The sequence below is a fragment of the Notamacropus eugenii genome, chromosome 2 (genome assembly GCF_028372415.1).
Source record: "Notamacropus eugenii isolate mMacEug1 chromosome 2, mMacEug1.pri_v2, whole genome shotgun sequence".
Classification (NCBI taxonomy): domain Eukaryota; kingdom Metazoa; phylum Chordata; class Mammalia; order Diprotodontia; family Macropodidae; genus Notamacropus; species Notamacropus eugenii.
Genome location: NC_092873.1, coordinates 23,639,587 through 23,656,417, shown reverse-complemented (window position 1 = coordinate 23,656,417; position 16,831 = coordinate 23,639,587).

Genomic DNA, 16,831 nt, shown 5'->3' with positions numbered 1-16,831 from the left:
GATTTCCCAAGGACTATTAATTGGACAAGGCAAATTTTTAGAGTTGTGACTGTTTAAAAGAAAGATGAGTCAGTGAAAATCCAGAGCTTTCTTTTAAGTCACTGGAGTATAAGAACTTGGAAGATGAAAACCTGCTCTTTGGGAGCTCTGGGCTTTAGAAATTGATAACTGGGAGAAGGCTTCAGCCTAGTGACTCCTGACCAGTCAGAGAGAACATTGATTTCACTGGACAAGAGCTTCAGTGATAGCTAGTGCAAGTCAGTCACCTAGACTTTAGAGGAGGGTAGTTTTTCACCCAAGTCTCTTGCTCTCGCTGCCACCTCTATCTTGAGAAGGAAACACAGAAGGAGCTTTGGAACAGATTTCTAATTCTGGTGAAGAGGACTGGGTGTGTCTGCCAGGCTTAAAGATAACCTGGACTGTACTGTCATGAGCTCCATCCTGACTGGGCAACAGAGCTTAAATTTTAATGGGGGATACAACCCACACTATAATGATCACCAGGAGGGACAGTTTGAAACTGAAAGTTACTGTGATAGCAGGTCCCATCTGTAGAAACCTAGAACTCTACAGGACTCTCCTTCTCCCTGCCCTGACAACTTCTATCCCACCATTCCCCTTATCCAGATACACAGAGATGCCTCAAGTCCTGGGACAACTAACCTGAAGAGGCACACCAATGAACAATGACAATGAGTAAATCTAGATCCTCAGCAATAGTACAGAGTCACACGCTTTTACCCAAACTCTTGGGCTCTTAGGTTTACACGTTTTGAGTTGAAATGAAATGCCTTTAGTCATCTCTGCAGCTCTTGGGCTCTCATTTTGCTTGATTTTCCTCTGTACAACCTCTGTATATTCACAATACAGTGGACCCATACAGTGTGTGATAGTTTCACAATCAATCAATTTTGGGTTTTTATATCATACTTTTATGTCTTAAATATAACTACTTATTAAGACTATGTAAGAGACCTGGGAAATACCTTAGCTTTAAAAGACCAAGTTCTCCCACTGCACCTTGAGTCATCTCTCATCCTTCTGATCTATATTTAGCTATTTAAGGTTTATTTATTCATTTTTGATCTTCAACATTTACTTTTATAAGATTTTGAGTTCTAAATTCTCTCCCTCCCTCCTCTCCAAGGGTTTGGAATCTGAAATAGTCTATACATGTATAATCATTGTGTGTGTGTTCGCCCTTCATTGCCGAAGAAGACGTCATCAGAGAAATGATGACATGACTTGCACTTGACTTTGTTTTGAGTGAGGGAGGGCTGTGCAGGTCACCAGCCTCACTTCTCCTCCAGAGCCTTCTGAATCCAGTGATCAGATATTCATCAGGATGACTGGAGTAAATATGTTTCCAACTTAGTCATGTTGTAAGAGAAGAAACAGAACAAAAGGGAAAAGCCATGAGAAAGGAAAAAGCTAACAAAAAAAGAGAAAACAGTGTCTTTTCATCTGCATTCAGACTCCAAATTTCTTTCTCTGGATGTGGATAACATTTGGAATTTTCCTAGATGGTTGAGTTGCTGAGAAGAGCAAGTCTATCAAAGTCAGTCATTGCATAACGTTGCTGTTCTGTGTAAAATGTTCTCCTGGGTCTACTCACTTCACTCAGCATAGGTTCATGTAAGTCTGCAGGTGTTTTCTGAAGTACACCTGCCCATCATTTCTTATGGAATAATAATATTAGATTACTTTTCTATGGCATAACTTGCTCAGCCATTCCCCAATTTCTGGGTACCACACAAGTTACAATTCCTGGCCATCGCAAAAAGAATTGCTATAAATATTTTTATACATGTGGGTCCTTTCCCCACTTTTATGATCTCTTTGGCATACAAAACTAGAAGTGGTATTGCCAGATGAAAGACTCTGCACAGTTTGATAGCCCTTTGGGCAAAGTTCCAAACTACTGTCCAGAAGGGTTGGCTCAGTTCACAGCTCCACCAACAATGCATTAATGTTCCAATTTTCCTTCATTTCCAACATTTATCATTTTCCCTTTTTTGTCACGTTAGCTAATCTGATAGGTATGAGGTGGTACCTCAGAGTTGTTTTAATTTGCGTTTCTCTAATCAATAGTGATGTAGAGCATTTTCTTCATATTACTATAGATAGCTTTAATTTCTTCACCTGACAAATGTCTGATCATGTCCTTTAACCATTTATTCACTGGAAATGACTTTTATTCTTATAAATTTGGTTCAGTTCTCTATACAGTTTAGAAATGAAGCATTTGTCAGAGGCACTGGTTATAAAAATTGTTTCCCACCTCTCTGCTTCGCTTCTCATCTTGTTTGCATTGGTTTTGTTTGTGAAAATCTTTTCAATTCAATGTAATAAAAATTATCCAATTTGTATTTCATAATGTTCTCTATCTCTTGTTTGGTCATAAATTCTTCCCATTCCTATAGATCTGACAGGTAAACTATTCCTTGCTCTCCTAGTTTGTTTATAGTCTCACCCTTTATGTGGAAATCATGTGAGTATTTTGTCTTAATTTTGGCATATTGTGTAAGACGTTAGTTTATGCCTAGCTTCTGCCACACTATTTTGCAGCTTTCCAACAGCATTTGTTAAATAATGAGCTCTTATCCTAGAAGGTAGAATCTTTGGGTTTATCAAATGCTAGATTACTAGTCATTGACTACTCTCGTGTGCCTAACCTGTTCCACTGATCCACCACTCTATTTCTTAGCCAAGGAGACTCATTTCTATACTATACTATAACACCACGACAAGAGAAAAGGGAAAGGGAAGAATGGAACAAGCATTTATTAAGCACCTACTATGTGCACTGTGTTAAACACTTTACAAATATTACCTCTTTTGATCCTCAGAAGAACTCTGTGAGACAGATGCTCTTGTTAGCCCCGTTTTACAGTTGAAGAATCACAGGCAGACAGATGTTAAGAACCTTATCCAGGGCCTCCCAGATACTGAGTGTCTGAGGCTAGATTTGAAATCCTCGCTTACTCTAGCCCAGTGCTCCGTGCATGCGGCTCCACCTAGCGGTTACAAAGAGAGAGAGGGAGAGGGAAAGAAGAGGCTCTCACTCCTGAGAAGGGGGAGGGGAGTAAATCTCTGGAAAAGTCCCTGATACCCTTCCTTGTCTTCTGTTCCCAAGGGTCTGAGAGGAGTCGGCTTCCTGGTAATGGTACTAACCACCTTGGCTGTGTCCCCACACCTGGGCTGCGGGAATATGTTTATGGCATAGAGAAGTGAAGGGGGGAGTTTAGTTTTTGTGACACCAGCAGAATTCTGTTTACGTGAATGAATGGAGATGCTCTGTCTGGTCATTGTCCGGGTTGGGCTGGTGGGGAACAGCATGGTCCTGGGGCTTCTGGGCTTCCGCGTCCATAGGAACGCTTCTCTGTATACATCCTCAACCTGGCCTGGGACAAACTTGTCTTCCTTTGTTGCTCCTTTCTGATCTTCATACACGAATTTCTTAAACATTTATATTATTTCAAGTATTCGGTATTGATTTACCTGGCGCACATGATCTATGGGTTGGCCGGGAGGTTCCTGGCTGTCATCAGTACGGAGCACTGTCTAGCTGTGCTCTTCCCCAGCTGGTACCTACAGTACCGCCCCTAGAACACGTCTGCAGTGCTCTGGGCCCTTCCTGGACTGTTCTGGGGAGCAGATATTGTCCTTTGGATGTCTCTTAGAAGTCCCATTTTCTGTGGCTCATTCTCCACCATACTGGCCGTGTGGTTAGCAAACTTCAACGCATGCGGGATGTGCGGGTCTAGCCCGTCTTTGCTGCTGAGGGTCCATTGCAGCTCCCAGCGACGACCCCCCAAGTTCTGTCCTAGTCCTGCTCATCGTCCTCGTGTTCCTGCTCTGTGGCCTGCCCAGGGGATTCCCCGACAGAATATCGAATTTCCCCTCAGCTTTCATGCCCCCTTGCTCCCTACGCTCCTGGCCTCTCCGAAAAACAACGTATACTCTTTCATTTACTTCTTGCTGGACAGTCGAAGGCGTAGAAGAGAGAGGGAGCCTCTCAGTGTGGTCCTTCAGAAGGCCCTGGCTGAGAAGCAGGTGTTGGAGGGTGAGAGAAGGGTCTTCCACCTCACCAACACCCGGGAGACCTCATTTTAATGCTAAGAAAATGCTCAGGCACAGGAATCCAGGAAATGAGCTCTCTGCCCCAGCTGCAACCCCCCTCACACCTCCCTGAACGTGGAGCCAGGATTCCCCCATGTCTTCCGCTGGTGCCCAAAGTAATGAACAAGTATTTATGAGGTACCAAATGTATACTAGGCACTATGCTAAGCACTTTGCATGTGTCTCATTTAATTCCCATTCTGTTGTTAGGAGGTAGATGTACTAATGGTTCTCATTTTATAGGGGATGCAATTGAGGTAAGAAAAGATTAATTGACTTGCACAGGTTCCCAAAGCAAACATCTGAGACTCGATTTGAGCTCAGGTATTCCTGATTCGAGGCTCAATGCTCTGTGTGCTCTGGAATCCCCAGATGGCTGGAGACATCAGAATTTAGTGTCCTTGGGGAGAGAGGTCCACTCCAACAGATGGTCACTGTCCCTGTTCTGGAGAGTAGAGGAAAGACACCATCTAAGACAGATGACCTGTCGTTGTCAATCTCTGTAACTGAACTCAAAGTCAGGACTCAGATCCTCAGTGTTCCATAGACCATAGTCCGCCACCTTGTCTTCTTACCTCAGGCTTGATCCAGAAGGTTTTCTCAATGAATTCTCCCTCCTCCTGCCCAGAACAGTGAAGTTGTCAGGTCAGCAACACTCCTCCCACCATTTCCCACTTCCTGTCAATTCTTTTCCCTCCTGCCAATGGCATTATAGGAGCTGAGTTAAATATTTCTCTTCCTTTGAAGTTCAAGGCTGGGGCTCAGCATCCTCTCTTGTTTACATTCACTTTCTCCAGGACTCAGTCTCTCTGAATCTCTGTGTTTCTTTTTCTCTGTGACTCTCTATTCTAATTTCTCACATTGCATGACCCAGTTCTTGATAAGGTCCTTCTGTGGGAGAAGGTATCTTAGATGAATTCTACGACTAAGGCTGAGACAGGGGAAGGGGACACACCATCTCAGAGATGCAAGCACATCACACACAACACAAACATATACCTGTCAGCACACACACACACACACACACACACACACACACACACACTGCTAAATCACAATGTACTCTGAAATATACAAACTTTGACTCATCACTCAGCCTCCTTTAGAATTTTTCTTATGTGGTGGGCATATCTATAAGCATTAAGTTGTCACCAAGGCAGAGAGTGTCATGGGATGTCTATGGCACCCAAATTTTCTTGGTCATTAATCACCAATACTGATTGACTGTGCCCCCAGTTCCTCCCATAGTTAGTGAGTTGATTGGCATATTGATAGATATAACCAAGCCCCAAACACTGGAAACCTAAAGTTGGAAACACAGAAGGGAATCAGTGGTCCTACAGTGCTTCCAATGTGCCAGGCACTGTGCTAAGGACACTACAGATATGATCACATTAGATCTTCCCAACAACCTTGCAGTGTCAGTGCTGTTATTACTCCTGTTTTATAATTGAAGAAACTGAGGCAAGTAGATTTTAAGTGACTTGGCCAGAGTCACACAGCTATTAAATGTATGGGATTGGTTTTGAAGGTCTTTCTGACTGCAGGCCCAACAGTCTGCATCATTCAACTAGCACCTAATACTTTCTCAGTTTAAGTCATTGGAATGGGTTTTTCCTTCATCACATGTGCCTCACTGGGCCACTGATTAAGGGGACATTGCAATCACAGAATCACATAGTTCAGGACCGTGTTTGATTCAGTGCTGTTCAAAGGCAGAAGTCTTGTTCCTGTGTGATCAAGGAAAGATGGGTGGTATGGATATCCATGACACTCTTTGTCTTGGTGACAACTTAATGCTTATAATCATTCCCACCACATAAGAAATGAGAAGAGGGGTGGAGGATGTCCTATCACCATTTTATACCTGGACTAGGTAAAAGAAGGGACCCAAAAAAGCCTAAGAAGAGAGTGAGGTGTTACTGAAAGATTCAAAAGGAGGGTGGGGGATCAATCACAGTCTGTATATTCCAGAGCAGTGGGGTGTGTGTGTGTGTGTGTGTGTGTGTGTGTGTGTGTGTGTGTGTGTGTGGTGTCTATGTGTGTGTGTGGTTTGTATGTGTGTGTATGTGGTGAGTGCTGAGTATGCTCATCATGTGACAGGTATATGTTTGTTTTCTGTGTGATGTGTATGCGTCGGTGAGAAGATCCCCTTCTCCTGCCTCAGCCTCAGTACATTGTCCCCTGTCATAGAATGTGTCTAAGAGACCTTCTGCCACAGAGGGACCTCATCAAGAACTGAGCCATCCAGTGTAAAAGAGAGATTAGAATAGAGAGAGTCACAGAGAAAGAGAAACACAGAAGTTCAGAGAGACTGCACATTTACCTTTGGTGTCCATTTTCCCCCCAGCCTCTACTGCCTCTTCCTGCTCATGGTCTTCGTGTTCCTGCTCTGTAGTCTTCCCACGGGAATACAAGAAATATTAATACACTTTCACTTCAGGTTCATGCCTTTTTGGCTGTTTAGGCTCCTGGCCTGCCTGAAAGGCAGCTCAAACCCCTTCATTTACTTCTTGCTTGGCAGACAAAGGCATAGAAGAGGGAGGGAGACCCTCGCTGGGGTCCTCCAGAGGGCCCTGGCAGATGAGCAGGAGTTGGAGTGTGAGAGAAGGGACACCCGCCTCACCAACACCTGGGAGATGTCATTCTATTGCCAAGAAGATGATGCTGTCTCAGAGGAGACCATGAAATGAGCGTTCCTCCACAGCTCCAGAACGTCTCCAATCTACCTGGAAGGGGAGTCAGGATTCCTCCATGTCTTCTGCTGGTGCCTAAAGTTTGAATTCTAAACACTTATTGGGTGTCTATTGTATACCAGGCACTATGTAAGAGCTTAACATATCTCCTTTAATTCACACAACATTCTTGGTAGGTAGGTGCTCTATTGGTTCCCATTTTACAACTGATGAAACTGAGGCAGGAAAAGATTGAGTGACTGACCTTGGGTCCCAAAGCAAGTAAGTGAGTCAGACTGGATTTTAGCTCAGGCATTCCTGGCTCCAGGCTCAGTGCTCTGTGCAGGGTGGAGCCCCCAGATGGCTGGAAGATTCAGAATTTAGTGCACGTGGGGAGAGGGGTCCAGGACCTCATGTATCAAGAACCCAGAAGAGGGACATTCCAACAGATGGTGAATGTACTTGCTCTCGAAAGTAGAGGAAAGACACCATCTAAGACACCCTGCCTCCCTGACCAGTCTTTGTCAATTCCTGTAAATGAACTCAGAGTTAGGACTCAACTACTCAGGGTTTCATGGGCCATCCCCCCACACTTTTTCTTCTCTCAGGCTTGATCCACAAGATTTCCTCAGGCCTCCTCCCCCTCCTCCAACCAGGAAGAGTGAAGTCTTGAGCTCAGCAACACTCCTCCTTCCATTCCCCACTTCTCCATTCCTTTCTCTCTGGCCATTGGTCTCAAAGGAGCTGAGCTAAATATTTCTCTTCCTCTAAAGGTCAAGTTTGGGACTTGGCATTCTCTCTTGTTTTCATTCTGTTTCTCCAGATCTCTGTCTCTCTGAATATCTGTTTTTCTCTTTCTCTCTCTCTGTCTCTCCATTCCAATCTCTCTTTCACACTGCATGACCCAGTTCTTGATGAGGTCTCTGTCTGGAAAAGGATATTTTAGGTGTATTCTATGACAGGGGACAATCTATTGAGGCCAAGGCAGGGGAAAGGGACACCCCATCTCATACACATTCATGATGGTGTGTTTGTCCTTCTTTGCAAAATCACGTAGTTCAGGACCCTGTTTGATTCAGTGCTGTTCAGAGGCAGAAGTCTTATTCCTTCATTATGACCAGACTCAGAAACCTGTGCTGACAAAGACTCAAATGGGGATAATATCTGTAAAATAATTACCACAAGTCTTGGCACATAGTTGACCTTTGATATATTCTTCACCCTGCCTCCAACTTCCAGAAAAATTAAGAAATAATGAATGACCTCTTCCTGGAACATGAGAGGATATTTATCGTTGAGTTTGTGACTTTTTTTTTTTAGTATAGGGGCCTTCTTTGTAGCCTTTTTCACTTTTTCTCACTCTCACCCCCTGTCCAAGAACATGAGAAGTCCATGCTCTCCTATCCAGAGTCTTCTGGTCTTAGTAACACATGTCAGGTAGAATGTACTTTAATGTTTCTAGGAATAATTGAAAGATTTCTGTACTTAAGCAATATATTTGTATTGTGGAGATATGATTATTAATCACTATTGGATTGTGGAGCTCATGATAGTACTGATAGTTTTGATGTGGTTCAATTTTTACTAGATTAGAATCTTAGACCTGGGATTAATACCTCCCTGTGCTCAAAGGGCAATCAAACTATACAAATCCTTTGGTCTAGCAATACCACTACTAGGTCTGTACCCAATGAGATGAGGCAGTACAGGTGGTGCAATTGATCCCAAAGAGATCATTAAAAAAGGGGGAAAGGACCCATATGTTAAAAAATATTTATAGCCGTTCTTTCCGTGGTGGCAAAGAATTGGAAATGGAAGGATAACCATCAATTGGGGAATGGCTAAAAAGTTTGTGGTATATGAATGTAATGGGATACGATTATAACATAATCGACCAGGCAGATTTCAGAAAATCTTGGAAAATCTTCCAAGAACGGATGCAAAGTGAAGTGTGCAGAACCAAGTGAACATTGTAAATAGTAACAGCAACATTATAAGATGATCAACTATAATTAACTTCAGTCTACTCAGAAATGCAGTGATCCAAAACAAGTTGAAAAGACTTCTGTTGGAAAATGCTATGCACATCTATAGAAAATGATGGAGTTTGAATGTGTATTGTAACATGGTTTTTTTCACTTTATTTTTTCATATTATTTTCCTTTCTTTCACAACATGACTAACACATCTTCTTTCACAACATGACTAACATGGAAAGATATTTTGCATGATTGATCATATATAATCTATATCAAAGTATTTATTTTTAAGGAGGGGGGGTAAGTTGTGAGAAATTTTGGAACTCAAAATTTCATATAAAAATGAATGTTAAGCATTGTCTTTACACATAATTGAAAAAAATTAAATAATATTTAAAAGAAGTAAACTAATAAAAAAGAGAATACAAATGATTCCCCAGTTCTTGTTTTCTGACGAACCTTGTTCAAGGTTTCAAACTCTCTGTCTCTCTGTCTCCATCTCTGTCTCTCTCTCTCTTCTTTTCTGTCTCTCTCCATTTCTCTATATCTTCTTCCTTCCCTCTGTCTTTTATATGCACACTCTATTCTTACTCAGAAGCCCATAAAAACCATAATTTCCTCATTGAACTTGACAAAAGGATTCAGTCCAAGAATCCCTGCCCATGCTCAAAAAGGGACAGAAAAATTTCCTTCCTCTGTCACACGCATTGAAGAGTACCTTACTTGAGCTTCTGCAATGAGTTGAGTCAAGAATGGACAGAACCCTCATTTCACTTAGATTCTAAGCACTCATGTTTTCTCCATCTGAGACACAGTCAAACTCATAGAGGTGGAAAGAAGCTACTTTCGTTATCGAGCATCACACAGTAAGAAGAAGAATTTGAACCCAGATTTTCCTGTCATCAGGTTTAGGCATCTATTCACATAATTCAAGAGAAATAACGCATTGAGGCTAAAGCATGTGCAGACAGGACAGGTTTGTGCTAAATTGATGGAATTGTTATTGGACCAAAGAGAAGACTAAGGTTTCTGATCTGCATTATTTTTGGGAGACATAACTTTTAAGGAAGATAATCTTCAGCCTTCTTACTCTCTCCCATTTTCCTAGGACATCCATCTTTTGAATATCTATTTTTAAAAGCATCTCAAAATAACTTCCCCCTACACCCTCTTTACACATATCGCCCTTCTAACTGCCCATATAATGGGAAGGTTCTTAGAGGATACATGTGTCATCTTCACATGCAGAAAGATAAACAGTTCAACCTTACTGAGCCCTTATGATTTCCTCTTTCGTATTTATCTTTTTATGCTTCACTCGATTCTTGTATTTAAAGAGTCAAATTTTCTGTTCACTTCTGGTCGTTTGTAATACTTAGGCATGCCTGAAAACCTTCTATTTTATTAAATACCTTTTTTTTCACTTGTATGGTCATACTCAGTTTTGTTGCTAAGTTATTCTTGATGGTAAAGCAACTCTTTTGCATTCCAGAATATCAGATTCCAAAACTTCATTACAGTAACTGCTAAATTTTGTGAGACCAGAACTGTGGAGGCATGAGATTTGAATTCTTCCAGTCTGGAAGCTTGAATATTTTCTCTTTGACCTTCCACCTCTGGAATAGCATATTCATGGGGTGATGACTTAATTAATGATTGAATCAGATTTTTACATTCTTATTTTAACCTTCAGGTCTAGGACACTGGCGTAGATTTTCTTGATAATATTTTGAAATATTATGTCTGGCTCTTCTCTATAATGGTTTTCAGGTAAAGTAGCAATTCTTTTTGATCAATATTTTATTTGTTTTCAGTGTTCTAAGAGCACTTCGAATTTTTTCCCTCCCTCCCCCTCCTTCCCCCCTTCCCCCCCCCCTACCCCTTTTCTCCATGAGATGGCATATAATTTTATATAGTTTCGACACGTACATCCCCATTAAATGCATTTTCACCTTAGTCATGTTGCATAGAATTAAAATTAATGGGAGAAATCATAAAACAAACCAAAATGTAATACAAAAGAAAATGATATGCTACATTCTGCGATCGAATTCCACAGTTCTTTCTCTGGATGTGGAAGGCATTTTGCCTTAAGAGAATATATGGAGTTTTTTTAAGTCCTTTCATTGCAGTAAAGTTCTAAGTCTACCAGAAAAAATCCTCGCACACTGTGGTTGTTGCTATGTACAAAGTTCTCCTACTTCTTCTCCTTTCACTCAGCATCAGTTCATAAAAGTCTTTCCAGGTATCTCTGATCTTCCTGTCCATCACTTCTTATAGCAGAATAGTATTCTATTACACTCATATACCACAGTTCATTCAGCCATTCCCCAATTGATGAACATCCCCTTGATTTCCAGGTTCTGGCCATCACAAAGAAAGCTGCTATAAATATTTTTGTACATGTGAAACCTTTTTCCATTTTTATGATCTCTTGGGGATACAGTCCTAGAAGCTATATTGCTGGGTCAAAGGGTATGCACCGTTAAGGTAAGCTCAGTTCTCACGTGAACGGTCTCGGGTCAGGTAAAGGTGAGGGCTTTTGAAATCGCCAAACTCTCACGAGGAGCCCCAGAGAACAGCTGGGAATTGAGGCGTGAGACATGAGTTATCTCCTTTTCCACCTCTTCTCAGTGGAAACTTGCTGGGGAGAGCATCCCACCCTTGAGATTGGTCCGTGGTCTGGGCACACCTTTTGTTAATTGGCTAATAGGCTGAGAGCATGCGGTCCACGAGCAAACTAGCGGGGTGAGAGCTTAAATGGGGACAGGAAAGCCTGAGAGGGGGTTGTTGTTTTTCCTTTGTCCTCGGGAGGAAGAAGGGGGCTCCCTCGGGGGCTCACGCGGGAAGCACTAGCCCTGCATGCTGACATGTAGCTTGTATCCAGAATAAAGCCTACACCTCTGTTTGACTCTGGAGGTCTCTTCTCTCATTTGTTTATCCAGCTGGTCACCAAAGACCTGAGATAGGTAAGAGGACCTGAGAAGCCCATGGCAGTTAGGCTGGACAATGCACATTTTTGTAGCCCTTTGGGCATAGTTCCAAATTGCTCTCCAGAATGGTTGGATCAACTCACAGCTCCACCAACAGTGAATTAGTGTTGCAACTCTCCCACATCTACTCCAACAATTATCATCTTCCTGTTTTGTCATGTTAGCCAATCTGATAGGTGTGATGTGGTATCTCAGAGTTGTTTTGATTTGCATCTCTCTAATCAATAGTGATTTAGAGCATTTCTTATGAGACTATAGATAGCATTAATTTCTTCCTCTGAAAACTACCTGTTCATATCCATTGACCATTCATCAATTGGGAAATGACTTGTCCTCTTGTACATTTGACTCAGTTCTCTATATATTTTAGAAATGAAGCCTTTGTAACAGACACTAGCGGTAAATGGTCCTTCCCTGTTTTCTGCTTCCCTCCTAATCTTGGTTGCATTGGGTTTGTTTGTGCAAAAACTTTTCAATTTAATGTAATCAAAATTATCCATTTTGTACTTCATAATGTTTTCCATCTCTTGTTTAGTCAAAAGTTCTTCCCTTCTCCACAAATCTGATAAATATACTATTCTTTCTTCCACTAATTTGTTTACAGTATCAATCTTTATACCCAGATCATGTACCAATTTGGACTTTATTCATTTGCAAGGTGTCATATATTGGTCTATGCCTAGTTTCCACCACATTGTTATCCAGTTTTCCCAGCAATTTTTATCAAACAGTGTGTTCATATCCCAGAAACTAGGGTCCTTGAGTTTATCAAACAGTAGACTGCAATATTCATTGACTACTGTGTATTGAGTACCTAACCCATTCCATTGGTCTACCCTTCTGTTTCTTAGCCAGAACCAAGTGGTTTTGATAATTGCTATTTTATAATACAATTTGAGATCTGGTAGAGCTAGGCCACCTTCCCTCACATTTCTTTTCATTTGTTCCCTTGATACTCTGGACCTTTTGCTCTTTCAAATGAATTTGGATATTATTTTTTTATCTCTGCAATATAATTATCTGATAGTTTGATTGATATGGTACTGAATAAGTAAATCAATTTAGATAGAATTAAAGCAGCAATTCCTAAATGGAATTTTCTTGATCTATTTTCCAGGCCAGTTTATTTTTAAGTTGTTCATCTGTTTTTTAATTTATTATTTACTTCACAAGGTTGATGTCTCTTTTACTAAGTTGTTTGTTGCGTTGACTTGTATGGACTGTGCAGGGATGACTAGCCCCTCTGTTGCGATGGCTTGCTGAGCCCTTTACAGGGCTGCTCATTTACCTTTACATCTTCACCCAAGTCTCACCTGTGGCTCATACAAGCTACAGCATGTGCAATAGCGAAACTCAAATAAAACCATCTTAGGAGACCAGCTAAACTAGGTCAATGGTAACCAACAGGTCTCCAACCTATTGGTGAGGTAGCTGGATATCTAACACAAGAATGTAAACACTACCTCCAGTGGAATGAGTGAATCAGAACAATTTGTTTCAATGGCCGTGAAGACAGATGATGAAGGAAGTGCTGTGGAGTGCTTAAATCTTGGTTAGACGTGAAAGGTACAAAGGGCATCTACTGCATCACGGGTCATTGCCTGTCATCCTGACTTTTATCTTCCCGTTGGACTGCAATGACTCTAGAAGAGAAAGTGAACGTGAAGATTTTGTGCAGCTCTGCCTTATTTAACTGTAATTCACACATGACTCAAGATTTCACTCTATGAGATCAATGGTTCTCTTTAAAACAAAGAAAAACAATTGTTTCTCAAAATTACTTCTATTGCTCTCAATTTTTATGCTATTTTTCCTGTACATTTTTATTTGATTTTGAACAGGACTTTATACCTCTTCCAGGAATTCTTCTTAGGCTTTTCACATTTTTCTTTGAGCCTTGGGTTGCAGCTGTTTTGACTTCATTGTCTTCCTCTGAGTTTGTGTTATAATTTTAGTTTTTGACCATAGTAGCAATTTATGGTCAGCCTCTCTATTTTATTATTTGTTCACTCCCCATCTTTTATTATTATTTCAATTGTTGAGGTTTGGACTGAACAATACTACTTCTGGAGTAAATACTACTGGGCTTTTTCATGGCTGCTTTCCATTTTTGGTGCTCACTTGATTTGACCTACTCTCACCTGTGCCTCGAAAATGCTGCCAAATGCACAGCAGCTACACTCCAGTCAACCATTTTGGCAGATATACTTAACCAGGTTGAAGGTAATCAAGGAGGCTCACATCCATTTGTAAGGTAAGGGGTGATATCTATCCCAAGTACGTAGATGACAACATTGCCTTCCAACAGCCATTGAGGTGGTTAAAGCAATCGCTGTGAAGCACTTAGAACTTGGTTAGACACCAAAGATACTATGGTAATCCATGATGTTCAGATCCATCACCGGTCATCCTGACTTTGTCTTGTCATTGAATTTTAATTACTCTGAAAGAGAGTTTGAGACCAGTGATTTCCATATAACTTTACTTCACTCAAATTCAATTGATGCACAACTCAAAACATATCATTCCCCACTATTTTTCAATTTTTATGTATCTCAAAGTCCTGTGGTAACAGGTTAGTGATGAAGCCCAAGGTGTGGATGCATATAGATGTCCCAGGTCAGAAGGTCATCTTTACATTGGACTGAAGCAGAGATACATATGAGAGGCCAATGTTTCCTGTCATCATCTAGGCACTCAGTGAGGTCTTGGCTCATCGGATCCAACTTACCTTCCAAATCAGGACCTCAGAGAAAGTATGGGGCTCAGGAAAAAAGTCTTATCATTAGATAGTCATGAGTTGTGTAATGCATGATCAGGGGCCTAAAATGTTATCAAGTGTGGCCATATGGGGGAAAAGTGGGCAAATCACAAGACATAAGAGACATAAGGGACATGAACAAAGTCACGAAGTGATGCTGAGATAATTCCCCTGGGGGAGTCACTTTTCAACAATTCTGGGCTCTGATTGGACAGTCCTACTACACCAGAAATCACAAGAACATTTCTAACTCTTGATGCCCCTTACTGTGGTCTGAATTTCCGATCAGAAGTTCTCAAAGACAACCCCAGATCCAGAAAACAGAGCAACATATCCAGGTCAGTCAGCCCAGGGATATGACTTGTCTTCAGGGCACATTTCTTCTCTCTCCCCTGAAGGAAGTGGTTTTGGTGGGGGAGACAGGGTTACATTGTCACCTTTGGAAATTGTGGTGAGTGACAGAGATCTGGGCTTTCATGATTTCTGGGAACAATTCAAAGGGGATCATCGATAGAGGAATCAATGCTTCTTGTCTTCCATTTCTTACTCCCTTATCCCTTTACATTGGTGTTTTCATGTTTGCTTTTTCAACTGTCCCTTACTTTTCTCTAATTGTGCCTACACTGGACAAGACTAATTTAGAAAGGGAATGGGTGAAGGAATTACTCTTAGCTCTACTGAAAAAGTAAATAAGCTGACATGAGGGGGACATGTTCCATATATCAGAACAGATTTCAGGCTGTGGAGACATATTGTCTGTTTCTTCTCTCCTTTACTAATTCCAGGAATCAGCCTTTCCCCCCACAAATCTCACTCTCTTCTAAGAATTGTAAAGATTCAGAGTTAACAGGGAACTGAGTAACCCTTTCACATAATGAAAAAATACCTTTGAAATGAAATGAAAAAATACTTTCCAAATCCACCAAACATCTCTTTGTCCTCCCTCATTACATGGAAGGGGGATAGTAATCATTAATGACAAGTCTAGTGTCACTGAGTCATCAAAGACGATTTGGAAAAGAGAAGATGGATGCTTCTCAATCCACTTTCACTCTTTCTCTAGTAATAAATGTGTGTCTTTCAAGGTTGTTGATAGGGATTCCATTGTCATTCTAAAGCTTAGTTCTGTGTTGTGTAACAGCCTGTGTTCCAGTATTTAAAAGACTGTCGCTCGGAAGAGGGATTAATTTTTCTCTTCTTGACCCCGGAAGGTAGAATAAACAGGAATGAGTAGAATTTATTAAAACTGTGGCTTACTATCAAGAAACACTTGCCAACAGTGTCTCTGATTCAGTGGGAAGCTTGCTCTGGAACATGGTGGTTTTCCCCTCATTGTTTACCTTCAAGTGAATCCCAGTTGTCCACTTCCTAGAAATGTTTCTGAGGGGATTTGTCTATATGTGTGGGTTATATTAGGTGCTTTTGATGCCTTTTATCAAATCATGGGTCCAATTTTCTGAAACTGAGTCATGAAATGATTTTCTTCTTTAGAGTTTATTGAAATTGCATTACTTCTAAGATAGACTGTCTTCTATAAAGTCACACAAAAGAACTTTCGGGGTCAACATTCTTTCTAAGTCTCTTTCTACTTGAACAATTATTTGAATATTTTTCTTCCCAGCACTCTTTATGGATGAACATTTTGATACCTCAGGAAAAAAAGAAAAAAAACCATCTGATTTTTTTCAAAGACTGCTAACATGTGAGTGTGAAGAGACACAACTTTAAGACAGGATATGGGCTGTTTATGAGAGACAAATTAGAAGTATTCTAAATTTGAAATATATATATATACAACTTGAGAAAAATTAACGTTCTCTTGTGTGAGAATATTATCTTGCCTTCTTCAACATTTAATTCAGTTCGATTGAACCTGATTTTCTTCTCTTCATTTAGTTTCCTGATTTTCAATGTTGATGAGTTTGGTGGTTGTATTGTATTTAGTGAACATCTGAAAAAAAAAAAAAAAACTATGATTCCAAAGAACCATTTTAACTTTTTCATAGTCATTCCAGACTCATGTTTCTCTTATGGAAAATTACTAGTTTGGCATGCAGTCTGAGAAAGACCAGGGACCCAGGAATCCATCTCTCCCGATCTGGCCTGAAAAACAATCCTGTCCACAGTCAGACATAATAGGAAGTGGTGCAGACTGCCCAAATGTCTTCTATAAGGGAGCCCTCCTCGGGTAACCCAGTTCAGTGTGGGTGGTTCTAATTTTGAAGAGGTTCCACCCTTCTCCCCACATCTGTCTCTCAGCAGGCTGGTCCCATTGCTCTTTCTTCCACCTCGAGGTCCAAG